Source organism: Schistocerca gregaria, chromosome X, assembly GCF_023897955.1.
Source record: "Schistocerca gregaria isolate iqSchGreg1 chromosome X, iqSchGreg1.2, whole genome shotgun sequence".
Taxonomy (NCBI): domain Eukaryota; kingdom Metazoa; phylum Arthropoda; class Insecta; order Orthoptera; family Acrididae; genus Schistocerca; species Schistocerca gregaria.
The window spans coordinates 473,268,763-473,276,262 of NC_064931.1; the positions used below are offsets into that span (position 1 = coordinate 473,268,763).

The following is a 7,500-nucleotide window of genomic DNA, read 5'->3' on the forward strand; positions in this document are numbered from 1 at the left end:
AACCAACTTTATCGCTTAACCTAACTGTGGCTGTACCAGTTTATCGCTTAACCTAACTGTGGCTGTACCAGTTTATCGCTTAACCTAACTGTGGCTGTACCAGTTTATCGCTTAACCTAACTGTGGCTGTACCAGTTTATCGCTTAACCTAACTGTGGCTGTACCAGTTTATCGCTTAACCTAACTGTGGCTGTACCAGTTTATCGCTTAACCTAACTGTGGCTGTACCAGATTATCGCTTAACCTAACTGTGGCTGTACCAGATTATCGCTTAACCTAACTGTGGCTGTACCAGATTATCGCTTAACCTAACTGTGGCTGTACCAGATTATCGCTTAACCTAACTGTGGCTGTACCAGATTATCGCTTAACCTAACTGTGGCTGTACCAGATTATCGCTAAACCTAACTCAATTTGTCCCTTAACCTAACTCAATTTGTCCCTTAACCTAACTCAAGTTGTCCCTTAACCTAACTCAATTTGTCCCTTAACCTAACTCAATTTGTCCCTTAACCTAACTCAATTTGTCCCTTAACCTAACTCAAGTTGTCCCTTAACCTAACTCAAGTTGTCCCTTAACCTAACTCAAGTTGTCCCTTAACCTAACTCAAGTTGTCCCTTAACCTAACTCAAGTTGTCCCTTAACCTAACTCAAGTTGTCCCTTAACCTAACTCAAGTTGTCCCTTAACCTAACTCAAGTTGTCCCTTAACCTAACTCAATTTGTCCCTTAACCTAACTCAATTTGTCCCTTAACCTAACTCAATTTGTCCCTTAACCTAACTCAATTTGTCCCTTAACCTAACTCAAGTTGTCCCTTAACCTAACTCAAGTTGTCCCTTAACCTAACTCAAGTTGTCCCTTAACCTAACTCAAGTTGTCCCTTAACCTAACTCAAGTTGTCCCTTAACCTAACTCAAGTTGTCCCTTAACCTAACTCAAGTTGTCCCTTAACCTAACTCAAGTTGTCCCTTAACCTAACTCAAGTTGTCCCTTAACCTAACTCAATTTGTCCCTTAACCTAACTCAATTTGTCCCTTAACCTAACTCAATTTGTCCCTTAACCTAACTCAATTTGTCCCTTAACCTAACTCAATTTGTCCCTTAACCTAACTCAATTTGTCCCTTAACCTAACTCAATTTGTCCCTTAACCTAACTCAAGTTGTCCCTTAACCTAACTCAAGTTGTCCCTTAACCTAACTCAAGTTGTCCCTTAACCTAACTCAAGTTGTCCCTTAACCTAACTCAAGTTGTCCCTTAACCTAACTCAAGTTGTCCCTTAACCTAACTCAAGTTGTCCCTTAACCTAACTCAAGTTGTCCCTTAACCTAACTCAAGTTGTCCCTTAACCTAACTCAAGTTGTCCCTTAACCTAACTCAATTTGTCCCTTAACCTAACTCAATTTGTCCCTTAACCTAACTCAATTTGTCCCTTAACCTAACTCAATTTGTCCCTTAACCTAACTCAATTTGTCCCTTAACCTAACTCAATTTGTCCCTTAACCTAACTCAATTTGTCCCTTAACCTAACTCAATTTGTCCCTTAACCTAACTCAATTTGTCCCTTAACCTAACTCAAGTTGTCCCTTAACCTAACTCAAGTTGTCCCTTAACCTAACTCAAGTTGTCCCTTAACCTAACTCAAGTTGTCCCTTAACCTAACTCAAGTTGTCCCTTAACCTAACTCAAGTTGTCCCTTAACCTAACTCAAGTTGTCCCTTAACCTAACTCAAGTTGTCCCTTAACCTAACTCAAGTTGTCCCTTAACCTAACTCAAGTTGTCCCTTAACCTAACCCACGTTGTCCCTTAACCTAACCCACGTTGTCCCTTAACCTAACCCACGTTGTCCCTTAACCTAACCCACGTTGTCCCTTAACCTAACCCACGTTGTCCCTTAACCTAACCCACGTTGTCCCTTAACCTAACCCACGTTGTCCCTTAACCTAACCCACGTTGTCCCTTAACCTAACCCACGTTGTCCCTTAACCTAACCGACGTTGTCCCTTAACCTAACCCACGTTGTCCCTTAACCTAACCCACGTTGTCCCTTAACCTAACCCACGTTGTCCCTTAACCTAACCCACGTTGTCCCTTAACCTAACCCACGTTGTCCCTTAACCTAACCCACGTTGTCCCTTAACCTAACCCACGTTGTCCCTTAACCTAACCCACGTTGTCCCTTAACCTAACCCACGTTGTCCCTTAACCTAACCCACGTTGTCCCTTAACCTAACCCACGTTGTCCCTTAACCTAACCCACGTTGTCCCTTAACCTAACCCACGTTGTCCCTTAACCTAACCCACGTTGTCCCTTAACCTAACCCACGTTGTCCCTTAACCTAACCCACGTTGTCCCTTTGCCTAACATAGTTCACTGCTCGGAATCTCTGGTGTCGTTGTTATCCTCATGTAGATGTCTTGCGAGTGTTGCTTACTTTCCACATATTCCTGCTATCCACTGTCAATTGTACTGCAATAGGACTATATCGCCGACCCCCCCCCCTCCCCCCCCTCTGTCCCCCTCTGTCCCCCTCTTTGTGTCTCTGTCCTCTCAAGCTGGTCGGTCTGGCGTTTGAGTGTTAAATGAGCCTCGCAGCTGTTCAGTTGCATTCAGATGTCGACGCCCTCAGTGTACGTCGTGGTATGGTCTGTGTCCATTGTCCGCTGATGTCGTACGCGTAACCCACACGCTGTACCGATCATCGGTCGTTACGTACAGAGTGAAGTAGTGTGATACGTGTGACCGTACGCTGGCTGTGCCCAACGGTGTCGAATCTCAATTTCCATATGTTGTGCTTGATGCTACTTGTCTCGTCTCCCAATAACAGCTAGGTTGCACTGTGGTACGCCGTAGAGGCGTGTGGGAGGAACGTACGAACGCATTGTATGTCACCCTGGGTCGCTGGGGGTGGTGGTGCGGTGAGTCAGGTCAGGTCAGGTCAGCGTGAGCCGTCTGATGTAGTGACGCGTGTATTCCGACTTTGTCGTATTGCCTCACACAAAGTGCTACCCTGGTGGACCGCGTTCCATATCTGGGACATGCCGCAGATGCCGGTTGACAGTGGATCGCGGAAGGTACATCGCATACGTGCGCGGGCCACCTTCCACGTGTTCTCTTCTGCACATGTCGCAGTGTGTATGTGGTCTGATGTAGCGTGTCGTGACACATGACATCCTGGCATGCAAGAATTGTTGAATTCGCAAATGTAGGTGGACATCTACGTTTACTGCCCAAGATACGCAAATGAACTGGAAATCCGTTGTTGAGCGGTTGTTCACGCTGGAGGTGAATCTGTGATGGCGACGATCGGTACAGCTATTAACCGGTTGTTTCAGCGGTACCCGCCACATCCACACGCGTGACTAGGCCCATGTGGGTATGAAGCGATACGCGGCGGTGGCTTGGTGGGACTGTTCCCGGCCGGTGAAGGGGGGCCGCCCGGCGTGTTGGCCGCGCGCTGCGTGGGCGCACGCGCAACAGGCGGCTGGTGGGGGGCGCCGAGTGGCAGGAGCGCCAGCCGACGGGCCCGGCAGGCGGCGCAGCTACGCTGCGGCGCACCCTGCACGCGGCGCCTGGCGGCCAAAGTTGGTTCAGCCGAGCCCGGTGCGAAGCGCGGTGGACATCTGCAGTGTGCTGGTCTGATTGAGGACTGTGTGCGTTGAGGATGCGCCGCCGCCTGGCACTCGGCGCCGCGACGCCGTCTGCTGCTCGGTCGCCCCAGCGGTTCTCGCAGGTGGTTTGTATCGCAGTTGTGCGGACGTGTTGGCGCGTGCGCTGTGCTGGGAGAGTTCGCTTCTGCACCCAAGTGGGGCTTTGCTCTTGTGTGGCGCTGGCGTTGGAGCTGCCGGTCACCATAGGTGGCGCGTGTTGTCTCCCGCCGGCAATGCCACGACAGCACGCTCCCGGGCCTCTGTCGGCAGCGGCAAGCTCAGTTGGGAGCAAGGGTGTTCGCACTAAAACCGTCTACTCGCCTAACTCCGGGCGATTGCGCCTCTCTCGAAACCGACCAAGTACCTAGGACGGCGCTGCGCGCCGCCGGGACCTGAGAGGGTTTCGAGGTGTATCGTGCAGGGGAGCTCGGCCTCCTCCTGTTTGCAGAATAATTGAGCGGACGCTTGCGTGTTCGCGCGGGCCCCCGGGACACACTCCCGGGCGGCCGGCTGCTCAGCTCTAGTTGACGCAGCTCCCTGGTTGATCCTGCCAGTAGTCATATGCTTGTCTCAAAGATTAAGCCATGCATGTCTCAGTACAAGCCGCATTAAGGTGAAACCGCGAATGGCTCATTAAATCAGTTATGGTTCCTTAGATCGTACCCACGTTACTTGGATAACTGTGGTAATTCTAGAGCTAATACATGCAAACAGAGTCCCGACCAGAGATGGAAGGGACGCTTTTATTAGATCAAAACCAATCGGATTGGCTTGTCTGGTCCGTTTGCCTTGGTGACTCTGAATAACTTTGGGCTGATCGCACGGTCCTCGTACCGGCGACGCATCTTTCAAATGTCTGCCTTATCAACTGTCGATGGTAGGTTCTGCGCCTACCATGGTTGTAACGGGTAACGGGGAATCAGGGTTCGATTCCGGAGAGGGAGCCTGAGAAACGGCTACCACATCCAAGGAAGGCAGCAGGCGCGCAAATTACCCACTCCCGGCACGGGGAGGTAGTGACGAAAAATAACGATACGGGACTCATCCGAGGCCCCGTAATCGGAATGAGTACACTTTAAATCCTTTAACGAGTATCTATTGGAGGGCAAGTCTGGTGCCAGCAGCCGCGGTAATTCCAGCTCCAATAGCGTATATTAAAGTTGTTGCGGTTAAAAAGCTCGTAGTTGGATTTGTGTCCCACGCTGTTGGTTCACCGCCCGTCGGTGTTTAACTGGCATGTATCGTGGGACGTCCTGCCGGTGGGGCGAGCCGAAGGGGTGCTTTCGCGTCCCGAGGCGGACCCCGTTTAAATCCTACCAGGGTGCTCTTTGTTGAGTGTCTCGGTGGGCCGGCACGTTTACTTTGAACAAATTAGAGTGCTTAAAGCAGGCAAGCCCGCCTGAATACTGTGTGCATGGAATAATGGAATAGGACCTCGGTTCTATTTTGTTGGTTTTCGGAACCCGAGGTAATGATTAATAGGGACAGGCGGGGGCATTCGTATTGCGACGTTAGAGGTGAAATTCTTGGATCGTCGCAAGACGAACAGAAGCGAAAGCATTTGCCAAGTATGTTTTCATTAATCAAGAACGAAAGTTAGAGGTTCGAAGGCGATCAGATACCGCCCTAGTTCTAACCATAAACGATGCCAGCCAGCGATCCGCCGCAGTTCCTCCGATGACTCGGCGGGCAGCCTCCGGGAAACCAAAGCTTTTGGGTTCCGGGGGAAGTATGGTTGCAAAGCTGAAACTTAAAGGAATTGACGGAAGGGCACCACCAGGAGTGGAGCCTGCGGCTTAATTTGACTCAACACGGGAAACCTCACCAGGCCCGGACACCGGAAGGATTGACAGATTGATAGCTCTTTCTTGATTCGGTGGGTGGTGGTGCATGGCCGTTCTTAGTTGGTGGAGCGATTTGTCTGGTTAATTCCGATAACGAACGAGACTCTAGCCTGCTAACTAGTCGCGTGACATCCTTCGTGCTGTCAGCGATTACTTTTCTTCTTAGAGGGACAGGCGGCTTCTAGCCGCACGAGATTGAGCAATAACAGGTCTGTGATGCCCTTAGATGTTCTGGGCCGCACGCGCGCTACGCTGAAGGAATCAGCGTGTCTTCCTAGGCCGAAAGGTCGGGGTAACCCGCTGAACCTCCTTCGTGCTAGGGATTGGGGCTTGCAATTGTTCCCCATGAACGAGGAATTCCCAGTAAGCGCGAGTCATAAGCTCGCGTTGATTACGTCCCTGCCCTTTGTACACACCGCCCGTCGCTACTACCGATTGAATGATTTAGTGAGGTCTTCGGACTGGTACGCGGCATCGACTCTGTCGTTGCCGATGCTACCGGAAAGATGACCAAACTTGATCATTTAGAGGAAGTAAAAGTCGTAACAAGGTTTCCGTAGGTGAACCTGCGGAAGGATCATTACCGACTAGACTGCATGTCTTTCGATGTGCGTGTCGTGTCGCGCAACACGCTACCTGTACGGCAGTGGCCGTGCGCCGCGTGCGGAACCACGCGTGCCTCTCAAAACTAGCGGAAGTGTTGTTGTTGTGTGGTACGAGCGCTGAAGCTCTGGAGCGGCTGGCCTGCGGTACCTGGCGCCTGGCGCCGGTTTTGAATGACGTTCGCCCGAGTGCCTGTCCGCTCCGGTGTGGAGCCGTACGACGCCCATCGGCTGTGAGGCCGTTGGACACAAAAAAAATAGTGGAACAGGGGCCGTCAGACGCCTCAGTCCCGCAAATGCTACTGTCTTGAAAGAGACAGTGGGAGACTGAAAAGGAAAAGATCACCCAGGACGGTGGATCACTCGGCTCGTGGGTCGATGAAGAACGCAGCAAATTGCGCGTCGACATGTGAACTGCAGGACACATGAACATCGACGTTTCGAACGCACATTGCGGTCCATGGATTCCGTTCCCGGGCCACGTCTGGCTGAGGGTCGGCTACGTATACTGAAGCGCGCGGCGTTTGTCCCGCTTCGGAGACGTGGGAGTGTCGTGGTCGCCTGTGTGGCCGGCCGCGTCTCCTTAAACGTGCGATGCGCGCCCGTCGCCTGGCGGTTCGCATACCGGTACTTTCTCGGTAGCGTGCACAGCCGGCTGGCGGTGTGGCGTGCGACACCTCGTACAACGACCTCAGAGCAGGCGAGACTACCCGCTGAATTTAAGCATATTACTAAGCGGAGGAAAAGAAACTAACAAGGATTCCCCCAGTAGCGGCGAGCGAACAGGGAAGAGTCCAGCACCGAACCCCGCAGGCTGCCGCCTGTCGTGGCATGTGGTGTTTGGGAGGGTCCACTACCCCGACGCCTCGCGCCGAGCCCAAGTCCAACTTGAATGAGGCCACGGCCCGTAGAGGGTGCCAGGCCCGTAGCGGCCGGTGCGAGCGTCGGCGGGACCTCTCCTTCGAGTCGGGTTGCTTGAGAGTGCAGCTCCAAGTGGGTGGTAAACTCCATCTGAGACTAAATATGACCACGAGACCGATAGCGAACAAGTACCGTGAGGGAAAGTTGAAAAGAACTTTGAAGAGAGAGTTCAAAAGTACGTGAAACCGTTCTGGGGTAAACGTGAGAAGTCCGAAAGGTCGAACGGGTGAGATTCACGCCCATCCGGCCACTGGCCCCCGCCCTCGGCAGATGGGGCCGGCCGCCCGCGCGGAGCAATCCGCGGCGGGGTCGTGTCCGGTTGCCTTTCCACTCGCCGCGGGGTGGGGCCGTTCCGGTGTGCGGTGGGCCGCACTTCTCCCCTAGTAGGACGTCGCGACCCGCTGGGTGCCGGCCTACGGCCCGGGTGCGCAGCCTGTCCTTCCGCGGGCCTCGGTTCGCGTCTGTTGGGCAGAGCCCCGGT

General features: G+C 52.5%; 3 non-coding genes across 3 annotated transcripts in view; all 3 read left to right on the forward strand.

Annotated features, from left to right (window-relative positions):
* The first annotated feature begins 4,186 nt into the window (after positions 1-4,186).
* Positions 4,187-6,079, forward strand: LOC126300097 (small subunit ribosomal RNA). Its single transcript, XR_007552897.1, has one exon. It is a non-coding gene; the product is annotated as a small subunit ribosomal RNA (ribosomal RNA).
* Positions 6,080-6,441: 362 nt separating this feature from the next.
* On the forward strand, positions 6,442-6,596 carry LOC126299996 (5.8S ribosomal RNA). The gene has a single exon (XR_007552843.1). It is a non-coding gene; the product is annotated as a 5.8S ribosomal RNA (ribosomal RNA).
* A 188-nt stretch (positions 6,597-6,784) lies between these two features.
* LOC126300104 (large subunit ribosomal RNA) overlaps positions 6,785-7,500 on the forward strand; it is a 4,222-nt gene continuing 3,506 nt past the window's right edge. Inside the window, exon 1 of the ribosomal RNA XR_007552902.1 lies at positions 6,785-7,500. This exon is cut by the window's right edge and continues 3,506 nt beyond it. This is a non-coding gene — a ribosomal RNA (large subunit ribosomal RNA).